Source organism: Arvicanthis niloticus, chromosome 12 (genome assembly GCF_011762505.2).
Source record: "Arvicanthis niloticus isolate mArvNil1 chromosome 12, mArvNil1.pat.X, whole genome shotgun sequence".
Lineage (NCBI taxonomy): Eukaryota > Metazoa > Chordata > Mammalia > Rodentia > Muridae > Arvicanthis > Arvicanthis niloticus.
The window spans coordinates 67,275,920-67,289,746 of NC_047669.1; the positions used below are offsets into that span (position 1 = coordinate 67,275,920).

The 13,827-nt window shown below is 37.9% G+C and overlaps 1 long non-coding RNA gene across 1 annotated transcript in view; it reads left to right on the plus strand.

Annotated features, from left to right (window-relative positions):
* LOC143444082 (uncharacterized) overlaps positions 1-12,528 on the plus strand; it is a 45,840-nt gene extending 33,312 nt beyond the window's left edge. Inside the window, exons 2-4 of the long non-coding RNA XR_013113626.1 lie at positions 4,827-4,904; positions 6,771-6,880; positions 11,167-12,528. This is a non-coding gene — a long non-coding RNA (uncharacterized LOC143444082). The remainder of the gene's footprint in view (positions 1-4,826; positions 4,905-6,770; positions 6,881-11,166) is intronic.
* The last annotated feature ends 1,299 nt before the right edge of the window (positions 12,529-13,827 follow it).

Consider the following 13,827-nt stretch of genomic DNA (forward strand, 5'->3'; position numbering starts at 1 on the left):
TGTTAGAAGCCAGAGCCCAAGCAAAGCACAGCTTGATCCTGAACTTGATGTATGATGGCTTTCAGAAACTGGGCAAAGAGTTATTCTGTGAAATACATGACTGTAGCCAGACTAAGGTCCTCTCTTATGGTAGAATGAGACCCTGCTTGGGGCTGGATCTGGATCAAATGATGGCTAATGACACACTGACTTTATCATTTAATTTACTTATTTCTTGTCATGAGCAGAACCTGTGAACATACAGTGGTAAAAGCCAGAGCAATGTCTACAGTTATTTCTTCATAGGAGTCCCTAGCAACGGGTTCTCTCCTTTATACTTTTCCTTGATTCCCCCCACAAAGACAAACAGGCAAAGGAGTTTTCAGTGGAGCTGGCCTAATGGGTGGATGTCCTGTAATATTTATTAGGGAATAGGCAATGATAAACCTGAGCACTTATGAAATTCTTACAATATGTAGATCCTCTCCATGAAAGTAATGAGATCAGACAGTGTAACTTATTATGTAAATAATATCAACCTTCAGAAAACAGGGTCTATTGTGTATGTGTGTATTCCGCCCCCCCCCCCACTTATTTTTGGAGAACTTCATACATAAACACTCCATCCATATTACTCCTGTCCCTCCCTCTCCCCCAACTCCTACTGTATCCCCCATCCCCCATCTCTTCTTTAATTTTCATTGTACATATATGTATGTATACACTATCTACTGATTTTATTTAATATTGCTCATCTGTATATGGGTCCAGGGATGATCACATGTACAACTGTGTGTGTGATTGGACAACATATGAAGGAGCTAATCAATGGGGGAACTGTTTTGCCCTCTTTCAGGAACCGTTGGCTACTTATAACTCCTCATCTACTGGTGGGATCATTTAAGAAAATAGATCATATGATCATTGAGGCTGTCAAGTTTAAAATGTCCCTTGAGGTGCAGAAGGGTGAAAACTCAGCCAGGTTTCCAAGCTGATGTCTTAGAATCCCTTCTTCCTCCGGAGTCCTCAGTGTTTGCCTCTGTGTCTTCGACTGATCTGGCAAGACACATCCACACAAGGAAGTATGAAGCAATTTACGTACAGTCGACTGATTACAAATGTCCATCTTATCTACAGATACTTCCAGAGTAGCATAGATTAGTCCTTAAACAGAAAAACGGGCACCACAAATAGACCAAAATGATACAAAATAAATTTCAGATGGCTGGATATGGTCGTCCAGGTCTATAATTCCATCACTTCATTCTAGGAGAGCCTGAGAAACACAGCCCTCTCCTCCACCCCCCAAAAAAATCACAGATAGCTTTTGGAAGTATAAGTAAAACTATAATCCACACTCTAGTTTACATCTTACAGACAGATAAACTAAGGCTCTGGGAAATTTGGTCATTTCTGCAAGGTCCTACAGCATCTCAGAGATGTAAGAGAGATTTGAGTTCATCTGTAATTACTCTGAAGAACCCAATGTTTTTATTACCTCACATCAGACTGATGTATATGTATGTAGCCACTCATTCAGTTCTTGCCTGCTTTCTACTAACTCCTGCAGAGCTCATGCCAGAGTAGAAGAAACCTGTCCCAGACAGCCTTTTGTTGCTACAGGCATCTGAACAGTGAGGTTGTGCTATAGGGCATGGACTAACTGAGTCAGAGAGGAAGGTAGCAATTGCAGATAACAGAATGCCCAAATTTTGTTTATGTCCTTTTATGATTTGAATATGTTTGCCTGAATAGATTGATGTGTTTGAATGCTTGGCCATAGAGAGTGGCACTATTAGAAGGTGTGGCCCAATTGGGAGAGGTGTGGCCTTGTTAAAGGAAGTGTGTCACTGTGTAAGTAGCCTCCCTATGCTCAGGCTCTGCCCAGTGTGAGAAATAGTCTCCTACTGGTTGCCTTTGGATCAAGAAGTAGAACTCTTGGCTCCTTCAGCACTGTGTCTGTCTGGATGCTATCATGCTTCCCACCATAATGGTAATGGACTTAACCATTGAGATTGTAAGCCAGCCCCAATTGAATGTTTGCCTTTGTAAGAATTGGCTTAGTCACGATGTCTCCTCTCAGCAATAAAACTCAAACTAAGACAGGTTCTAATTTTAAAAGTCCTGTGACAAAGATGAAGACACCTTTGTTCAAGGGGTAGCTAAGGCTGAGTCCTATATGTACCGAGCCTGAGAGAAAAAGTGATAACCACAACAATGTGTCACAACAGTGCACTCTATGTATCTGGGAGGAGTGGACTAGAGCAATTGGAAGCACTTTAGTCTAGTCAATCATATAACCCTGGTATAAAATCCAGACTGCTTGGCCGAGTCCCCCAGCAACAGTGCACATGTACAGTTCTAACCCCATTCCCCATAGCTGCTTGATGAGCTCTCAGGGAATCTTATGTTTCTGCTTCCTTTGCTACTGTTGTGGGAGTTATATACCTACTTCCTGTCACTTGTTGCTAGTGTTATGCATCACTGGGCAAGCAAGGGATGCTTTATTTTTCTGCTTTTGCTTTATAAATGCTCAAACTCTACACAAAGGATATTAGATATCTTACAAATAATGTTTTCATGAAGAGGCCAAAGTTATATTTTGTTTGTAAGAGACAATTGGTTGAAAATATTCGACTCAGACATTCATAAGAAACACAGATTTATCAACCCTCACTTTTCATCTTATCTGACATGAATTTTATTATCCCCATTTGCCATCCAAACTATGAAGGAAACCAGCTGTATGTTTCTATTTCGGAGAAAGCTGACCATGACCAAGCAGACACATGGGCAGAACTACAGAAAGAAGCCGGATGCACTCTACAAAAGGCTGCTGACATTCCAGAGATGAAAACCTAACAAAATTTCTATTTTTCCTTCGTTTTTTTTTCTTTTTCCCTCTCTCTTTTCTTCCCCTCTCTTCCTCCTTCATTTCTTTCTGCCTCAGAGCACATGGAATCCCTGCCTTGCACACACTGGGCAAGTAGCTCTACCACAGCGCTACCTCCTCAGTTCCCCTTAAGGATTTAAAAAAAAAAAATGAAAACACAAAACACTTTTTTGAAACTAACCTTATGATTGAAATTTTAATGCTGGATATACATATGCATTCACACACACACACACACACACACACACACACACACACACACACCCTACAAACCCCATACCCCATATATAACATAGACTCAGGAAGGATATGGTTCTTACATTATTCATTCGGTATTAAGGGATATTTAAATGAAAAAAAAATATCCTCAGAGAGCTATAACTCTTGTTGTTAAGAGCCCCTTGTTTTATTACAGAAATGACTCCCTATCTGCCACTTTAAACTGTTACCCCAAATCTTCCTCTATCTCTAACCTCTTCAAGGTCCTTCACACCGACCTTACATCTCTAAAATTTCCTTTATTTTCTGTAGTATGCAAACATGCATCTGGAATATTGTGATGGATGGGAAGCCAATGATTGATCAAATCATCATGGGCTTATATGTTTATATCAACTCAGCTTCCATTCTTTCTCTCCTTCTCCCACTCCCTCTTCCTTCTTCCCTTCCTCCCTTTCTCCTTGTCTTCCTTCTTCCCTCCCCAGAATACACTCTTCTCTTTTTATTATCAAACAGCTCTGTGAGGACACTGGCAATTATAAATGGAAGCCCGTTGGCATTTAAAGAACAATACACAAATGCTAAGGAATATATTTCCTAATTTTGTCATTTGAATTGAATACATTATTGGTAACACATTCATATCTATCACCTACATCTATCTATCTATCTATCTATCTATCTATCTATCTATCTATCTATCTATCATCTATTTATCTACCTATCATCTATGTGGTAGTTTGAATATGCCTAGCCCATGGGGAGTGGTACTATTAGGAACTATTAGGAGGGATGTCCTTGTTGGAGAAATTGTGTCATTGTGGGGATGGACTTTCAGGTCCTATGTTCAGGCTTTGCTCAGTGTAGAAGAGAGCCCCCTCTTGGAGGCTGGTGGAATGACAGTCTCTCCTGGTTGCCTTTGGATCAAGATGTATAACTCTCAGCTTCTCCAGCACCAAGTCTGCCTGCATACTGCCATGCTTCATGCCATGATGCTAATGGACTGAACCTCTGAAACTGTAAGCCAGTCTCAATTAAATGTTGTCTTTTATAAGAGTTGCCTTGGTCATGGTGTCTCTTCACAGCAATAGAAACCCTAAGTAAGGCAATCTGTCATATCTATCTATCTATTATCTATCTATCTATCTATCTATCTATCTATCTATCTATCTATCTATCTATATATCATATCTATTTTTCTATCTATCTACCTATCTATTATCTATCTATTATCTATCTATCTATCTATCTATCTATCTATCTATCTATCTATCTAATCTATTAGTTATCCATCAATCTACTTATTTACCATTATCTATCTTCTATCTATCTCATTTGTTTCAATATCCACCATTGTTTTTCTTCTCATTTCACTCAGTACAATTTTAAGTCCTTAACATTCTGATATTGTATTCCTCTTCATTTTGTTTCATTTATTCTGCCCCAGTCTTAAAAGTTTCCTTGCTCTTCTTTAAATAAGCTCATGGTGTCCCTGCCTGGGGCTTGAGTATGTGCTGCTCCCTCTTCCTGTGGGCTCTTGCACCCCATGCCTCCTCCCCACCTTTAGTTCTCTGCTTAAGATTATGGCAGTGAAAGTCTCCCCAGTTTCCTTTGAAACATTGCCTGCTGTTTTTTACACCAAACCTGTTCTCTTTTTTTCATCCTTGCTTTTTGATCCTCAGAAATTTTTCACAATGGATGTAATGCTTTTTCTTTTATCTTTTATCCTTATTAGAACAAAGTACTAAGGAGTTTGGCTCTCTGGGGGATCTACAAAGCCCACAAATCACAGGTGACATACACAAGATTCTCAGTAAGTACTTCTTGAATGAACCAAAGAATGTTGGTTAAGATTGGTTTCCATAGTACTCAAAGCTCTTCTTTGGCTGCTCAACTGATATTTTACTTTAATTTATTTATGTACTGATCTCTCTCTCTCTCTCTCTCTCTCTCTCTCTCTCTCTCTCTTTCTCTTTCGCTCTCTGTGTTAATTATGAGTACCAATGCATGAGTGGGCATATCAGAGTCAACTTTGGGAAGTCAGTTTTCCTCTACCACCTTGTGGGATCTGAAGATTAAACTTAAGTTACTAGGATCAGGCTTGACAGCAAGCATTATGACCTATTGAGTAAGATATGTTGCTAGTCTGGTTTCAATCTTTCTAAAGTTTTGGTAAACTGTAAAATAGATAAGCCCTTGGTAAAAAAGTAAGCAGCCACCCATCCAAACAATCAGCAGCACACTATCGCTTTATAATCAACAGGTTTAAAGAAACAACATGACAAGTGTCATTATTTGCTAATGTTAAACAAAAAGAGAAGAAATATCAGGTTTAAAATATGTTGTTAAATAAACTTTAGCTAAAGTAAATAAAACACCATTTTGCTATTAGGATCCTGCAAGCATGTGTACATGGATCCTCTTCATCCATGATACATGTGTATTAATACATTTCCTGATCTATAACAAAATATATAAGGGGAGAGATATAACAAAATATCAGGTGTGGGAGAGTCAGAGATAGAGGACTGAGAGAGCAAAAGGAAATGAGTGGGAGTAAGGGGTAAGGAAGACATCTCTAAGACATGCCAGAGAACTGGGATGGGGGAAGCCCCAGGGAGCTTATAAGGGTGACTATATCTGAGATCCCTAGCAATGGAGGATATAGAACCTAAAGTGGCCACATTCTGTAGCCAGTCAGGACTTCTAGTATATGAATAAGGACACCAACCTACCCACCAAACCTTTTTCCCAAAAGTTGCTCTGCCTACAAGTAGTGCAGGTGGAGCAGAGACTGAGGGAATGACCAACCAATGACTGTCCCAGCTTGAAATTCCGTGGGCAAGAACCAATCCCTGACACTATTAATAATGCTTTGTTATGCTCAAAGACAGGAGCCTAGCATGACTGTCCTCTGAGAGGCTCCACACAGCAGCGGACTGAATAGATGCAGAGGCCCACAACCAAACATTAGACAGAGCTCAGGGAGCTCTTGTGGAAGAGTTGAGAGAAAGACTGAAGAACTGGAAGAGATATGGGCTTCATAAAAAGACCACAGAGTCGACTAACCTGGACCCTTGGGGGATCCCAGAGACTGAATCACCAACCAAAGAGCCAGCATGGACTGGACCTAGACCTACCACACATGTGTAAGAGATATGTAGGTCAGTCTTCATGTAGCTCCCCCAACAACTGTGTTGGGAGCAACCTTGCTTATACACTGAAGGACTAAATCGGCCACAGGCCTGAGTCGGCCATGCATGCCTGCTAACACAAAGTCTTGGTCTCTGTGGGAAAGCATTGACCCTGGAACAGATAGCTATAGACCTTGTGGACTGGTAGCTTTAGTGGAAAACTACCAGCCTGAATAAGAACAAGTAACATCGGTCTTGTGGATAGGTAGCCTTGATGGAAAGTACCAGCTTAGATAAGAACAAATGAATCATAGACAGAGTCATAGTGACTTATTCCCTGTTTCTTCACCCAACCAAAACCCTGTCCTGGAAGACATCTGTACTCCCCCTGAGAACATCTACGCTCCTACATCATCCCCTTCTCTACATCCTGCCTCTATGTATATATAACTCCTGTGTGAAAAAAATTAAAATAACAGTTTGATCAGCCTATAGACAAGCCGTGGTTCTTTGTGTGCCCCCGTTTCCTCCATTCTCTCTTTCAGGTGGTCCCCCGGACCCTGTTCACTTCCCTGCTGGATGGGGTGTTCTGGTGCCCAGCATTCTAGGGCTCTAAGAGATCACAGAGAAGAGAATGCCAGCTCCTCAGAGGAAGGTAGGCCTACCAGTTTTTACAGGAGCATTGAGGGTGACTGGCCAGAGTGCCTGAGTACAGAGCACTTCTTAGAGTGACTCCCAGAGGCCCTGTGAGCGACTCCGCATTTCTCAGGGGTACCCAAAAGAGAAGACTCTCAGAGTGCTTGAGAGCACTTCAACTTGAAAGGACACCATGGTCTACCCGCCTGTGAGATGATCCTGTGGAGGATCAGAACAGTGAGGCCTTGAGATAAAAGACATGGGACAGGCATTTTTTAAACAGTCAGTATTCATGACAGGCTCAAGGAGTGAGTCACTCAGGATTCGAGGAACTAGTATTAAGAAAAAATGATTTCATTAGTGTTGTTTTTCCAAGAGGAAACTATTGATTAAAAAAAAAAAAAAAAAGCTATACCTCCTAAGAAGGAGATAAGAAGTTAAATCTTGAAAATGGGAGAAAGGGTTAAAACAGTTGTCTGCTCTCTGGCGTGTTAACAAACAAACAAACAAACAAACAAACAAACAAACAAAAGCTTATTACTAGAGCCCTCCTGGGAACAAGAGATGATCAGGGGATACCCTGTTCTCTCTGGCTCTCTCTGGAGAGATTCTCAGTTCTGCTTTCTCTGTCTATTGTTTGTCCTCAGTGCACCAATCTGTCCATGTGTGTCAATTGTCTGTCTTTCTTTCATTGTTTGAATAATTGTTGTTCAATGTTTCATGTTCAAAAGAAAAACTGGTTAAAACTGCTTGCTATCCACCCCTTGATTTAGTTTAAAAACTTTCTTAGAGAAAACAGTTTCAGTTTAGAAAAAAGAGGCTGATAAGTTACCCTGCTCTGTGGCTGGGAGTAAGGCACAAGCTGCTCTTGGAAGGAGGCCAACAGCTTTTTGGCTTCTACAGTAAAAGAATTGATAACAGTTTTTCCATTTTGACAAGTAGAAGGGTGCTCTTCTCTTAAAATCACAGCTAAAAAAGGTAAGAGAAATTTGTTTAGATAAAATCTATAAGAAGTACGTTTATTTTATCTTGTTCTTGACTGGTTTTAAAAATATAAATACATTTCATATGTTTTGGTTATACATTATTAGCCTAGAAGTTATTGGCAATGATTAAAAATGTATAATTTTGGTAAAAGAAAGCTGGATTAAAACTGGTAATTCAGAGTTAGAGTCATTCAAAAACCAAATGTATGAAAGAGATATCAATAAGAGTTTTATCTGAGATCAAACAAGGCCCCAATGAACACTTTCTTTTTTTTTTTTTTTCCACAATTGGCTTATTAGTTCATCCCTGTAAAGGAGTTTTAATACAAGCCTTTGCTTTCATACAATGAGCTTTAAAATTTTAGAGAGTGCTTGTTACTCCAAAAAAAATTTCAACAACAGTATCTTTTCAATATCTGAGACATCAGCTATATTCCTAAATAAATTGTGACACAAAAATTCAAATAAGAAAAGATAGTGTACTTATTTTAAATTATTTTTTAAAGTTTCTAGGAGATGCTAATTGGTTAAAATCTTATTTTAAGCTCTCCACAAAAAATTTAAGCCTCTGTTTAATGTTCTCAAGAGAAATACAAATCCTAATTTCCCTCAACAATTAATTGACAAAAGAGAAGTAATTTCACAAAAAGTAAAAGAAGCTATTATTAATTGATATATTATATAGATTGATTAGTTGTTGGCTGTTTTATAACAGTCCTTTGATAAAAAAGATTATTAATATAGATTTATATTTCTTTATTTCCAAAAGAAGTTTTAACATCCTGTTTTGAAGCTGTTGCTGTGTTAATATAAAATTATAGGTTAAGATCACAGAGGTATTTTAAAGAAGAACTTAATAAAATATTTCCTATTCCAAATAATAATAATATAATTGGTTATTAAAGAGTACTGATATTTGGCCTAATACATATTTAATTTGTTACAGTTTAACCCTATACATGTTTTTATATTTCATATAAAATAAAAGGTATGTTTGCTGTATTAATAGACAGCTCATTTAGTGGGAAGACATTATATGTAGTTAAATTACATGTTTACTCTCTTGAGTTTCCCCTGCTTCAACACAAATACTTGAACTATGTGCTTTAGCCACGATTTAAAATACAAAAAGCTAAGCTTTTAATTGGTATACTCATAGCCAGTATATAGCTCATGGTTTATAATTGCTTAAACTTATTCCTTTTTAGATATTGCTAATTTTCAAATTTTACTAATACAGCTCAATTTAAGAAACATGTATTTTTTTTCTTAATTTTATAAAACATTTAAGAGCTCATACTAGATTGCCTGGACCCCAGAAAAATGCATAACAAATTTATATATCAGAAAGATTACAGACCCTACAAGAACAATTGGCCATACAATTTTATTCTTTACACTGGAGTTGCTGTACAATAAAAGCTTGTTTATCTAGATTGCTGTGCCACTGTAGCTGATCTGAGTTTTGTGATCCTTTGAGGCCAGAAACTGGCACTCAAGCACTTAGCACCTCATTTTTAAAAAAGCCAAAGATTAAGTAAACAGCTTTTGTTTTGTCTCAACAAGAGACTGGGCTCTAACTTATACCTATTAGTCTGAGGCCACTTAAAAAAGAGTTTATTACTAAATGTGAAAAGTTTCCTATAAAAGCTATCTAAAGTAAAAGTACAAAGAAAACTTCCATTTTATTTGAGAAAAAGAAAAAAAAAAGTTCTACTTTATATGCTATCCTAAGTGGAAAAAGGCCAAGAGTTCTGTTTTATCTCTCCAATATATTTGCCTCTTATCTTTTTGTTTTTGGTATCTATGTATCTCTATCTCTATATCTATATCTATATATTTTAAATATATGATCACACGTTACAAAGTTCATTACAAGTTTATACCAAAGATTAAATCGAAATAAAAAGTTTATAACAGAAAATGCTTATATATTAAAAATAATTATATGGCTAAACATCCATTACCTACCTGACTGGCTCCACAAGTTCACTGAAGGTTTAAAACTATAACTAAGTTATCAGCGAAGATTTGTGTAGATGAGCTCAGACAATATTTTATTTTCTATCCTAGCACCTGTGGTAAATTGTTGGTTCCCTTTTTAATGATCGTTGGCAAATTGTTTTATAACCTCCTGGAATGTTCTCTGAGTAAAAAAAAAAAAGTCTGGTTATTATCTAAGAACAATTAACTGATGTTATTTGAGAGACTGACAAAATTATTACTACAGTTTTGACTACCAGAAAAAGCCCTAGTAACAGTCTCATTATAAAAGAGCTTAATAATCATAGATATAATTTTTAAAATTTTTATAAGATCATCATTAAGATTTAAAAAGTCATCTATTTGTCTATATAACATCACCACAAAATAGTACATTTTTATAGATCCATGTTTAATAATAATAGCTTGAGACAACAATTTGATATTTTTAGAAAGTATATAAGTCAAATTACAAAATTTGTTTTTAGTGTCCTCAATTTTTTCATAATGGTATTAATACTTGAAGACTTATACCTAATCAATTATGATAAGTAGATGTTACTCATTTTTGATTTTAGAAAATTAAAATATGTATGTGATTTGACACCTTTTCAGGCTTTCTAGTTACAATTACTTTAACAAAAAAATAATTAAAAATGTAATTAGTAATTGCCTATATTATCTTTTTATGCTTGGTGTTTGTTCCATATCAGATTAAGATAGATAAAACTGGCTATTACAATCAGAAATTTGAGATATTTTGTTAACAATTTAATATTACCCATATTACTGAAGTTCCTTATAGTTATCAAGGACAAGATATTGTAAAACAGATATTATAAAACTTTAAAATAGTATCTTCATAACTCTCTGCATAGGGGAGAAATATCTACTGGCACTTCTGACTTGGTTTTACAAGAACTCTGAAAAATTGGCTTTTAAAACAAAAGAGGGAGAACTACACGCCCGGAAGGAGTCTTCCAGAAATACTCTCCATCATGTCTTGTTTGTTTTCAATCTGGATGCTCATGACAAATCTGCTACTGATTGCTTTTGGCATCTTGAGATCAATAAAAAAAAACTATGCCACAGTTATGTGAAGGGACCCTCTTACCTTTAAATGGAATGGCCTGGACCCAGTTCTCATATGGGGCCGAGGATTGATATGCCTGTTTGATACCAAAGAAGGCACAGCTAAATGGCTGCCAAAAAGATTAATGAAATAAATAGATATCCCCACAAAGCCAGGCCCAATTATAAATAAGATGAATAAAAATTGACATCCAGGGAAGAGAAATTTCCCTGAGAATCCCCCCCCTTTTTTTTCCCTTTCCAGGTAAAAATGAATCACCCATGGTGTTTGCTGTTGAAGGTTCTAATCCTGATGCTGGCCTCTGGACTTACACTACTGAAACCTTCGATGAGTCATTGACAAGGACATCGAATAGCTAGAGATTGACATCGCTAATCTAGAGAAATCCCTCCTTTCACTGTCTGAAATGGTCCTCCAAAAATTGCAAAGGACTTTATTTGACTTAATTTACTCTTTTACAATAGAAAAGACTGTGTACAGCTCTAGATTGTGTATAGCCCTTAAAGAAAAATGTTGCTTTTACAGGAATGGTTAAAAAGAGCATAAGGGAGAAAGATGACAGCTGGTACAAGAATTGGTTTTCCACCTTCCCATAGTTGTCAACCCCACTTCCTTCTATATTGGGACCATTAATTGGGTTATTTTTGCTTACTTCTTTTGGTCCCTGGGCCTTAAATAGGCTGACTAACTTTGTGAAACAACAGATAGGTGATTTGACAACAAAACCTATTCAGATACATTATCATAAGTTAGCTATAGAGGACCACAAGACTCAAGATGAGGTTGTTACTCCATCCAGGGTGTTCCCAAAACTCATCTCCACTCAACCTAAAAAAGGGGACTTCTGCCCCTAGACCAAACAAAGAGGGGCCACCCAGAACCCCCTCTGACTGGTGATCTAAATTCTTGTTTAGGCTGCGAGGCTAAGCACTGCAAGGGAATATAAATAAAAATTTAAAAAATTTTTCTGGGTTCCCTGAGGGACAAGCCTGACTGTATAGTGATTGATGTCAAAAGTATCCCCTCTCCAGAAAAAAGACATCAGACCTCATGCCTCACTGGACAATGACAGACGTACCAAAGCCATTAAAAGGTCCTCTTTAATTACTGGGAGTCAGGCCTCTATCCCCACCTTTGCAAGATTAGAATCACCAAGGTCCTTCTATACTGAGAGAAGGGAGGAGATGTTGAGAGTAACCTTGCTTATACACTGAAGGACTAAATCGGCCATGGGCCTGAATTGGCCATGCATGCCTGCTAACACAAAGTCTTGGTCTCTGTGGGAAAGCATGGACACTGGAACAGATAGCTATAGACCTTGTGGCCTTAGTGGAAAACTACCAGCCTGGATAAGAACAAGTAGTCATAGGTCTGTGGATAGGTAGCTTTGATGGGAAGTACCAGCTTAGATAAGAACAAATGAATCATAGACAGAGTCATAGTGACCTGTTCCCTGTTTCTTCACCCAGCCAAAACCCTGTCCTGGAAGATATCTGTACTCCCTCTGAGAACATCTACGCTCCTACATCATCCCCTTCTCTACATCCTGCCTCTATGTGTATATAACCCCTGTGTGAAAAAATTAAAATAACAGTTTGATCAGCCTATAGACAAGCCGTGGTTCTTTGTGTGGCCCTGTTCCCCCCATTCTCTCTTTCAGGTGGTCCCCCAGACCCTGTTCACTGCCCTGCTGGATGGGGCAAACTGGAGTGGGAGCTTACCCTGTCTCTATTACCTGCATGTGGATCCCATTCCCCTAACTGAACTGTCTTGACTGGCCTCAGAGGGAGAGGATGTACTTAGTCATCCAATGACTTAAGGTACCAGAGTGAAGTGGAACCTAGGAGGGACCTCCTTCTTCTCAGAATGAAAGGGGAAGGGGGTTGGAAGAGGGGCAACCTGAGGAGGAAATTTGGAGGGGGGGGGCTGTGATTGGGATGCAAATTGAAGGGATAAATAAATTAATGGAGAGAATGAAATGATGTTTATTTGGCTTACATTCTGACAACTCTGCTGTCTAAACAATAGGGACTCGATTGCCTCTTGGTTGAATCACAAGATGGCAAAGAAGATAAAGGGGATCTAGCTGCTTGCAGAGCAATCTATGTATGGTCTATATACCACAGTAACAACCCACCCAAAAAGTGAAACTTGCTTCTGTGAGACTAGCAGTAGTATCTTTTAAGTATAGTGCTCCCAGAAAACATCTTCCTTCTTACTAGGTCCCAGCTCTCAGCGTGCTACCTCTTAGCATCAACATTGCCACACTGAGAATGGATCTCCAAGGGATTGCAGCAAAATCACCAACAGCTACCCCAACCTCAGGTTTTTACCACTCTTGTTTCGAAGACAATGGTTTGAAACTTGGTGATGTTTGAGGCTGCATTGTTTTATTTGTACATAATAACTGTCTTACTTGTTCAGTTGAATGCCACCCATTCAACTCTATATCATAAAAAGGTCCTCACAGCACTTTCTGTAACTGAACTTGAATGAATTGTTTAGTGGTTATTTTGTAGACTGCTCTATTTCTGTGAGTCAAGATACCATGACAAGTTTCTTTGTTGCTGTAACTCTAGTCTCAAGGTGGAATATAAAGCAGGCTTTAGATTAAAGTTAAAGGACATGAAATTAGAAAAATGACACTGATCTTGGAGAAAGTATCTGCAGATGCATGAGGCTTACTTTTGAAAACTTTATAGGAAGAGACCATTATCTTTTGTGGATTATACCAATTTTATTTTTAAATTTATTCCCAGAGATGTCACCTTACCAATTGATTTATTTTGCTAAATGTCTTTTTTTGTTCTTCCTAATGAAAGTAGAAATGTGGCTTTTCATATTTTAATTTTAATACTGTCTTACAGTTACAGGGTCTAATTCACTTAAGCCCATTCCCAAAAG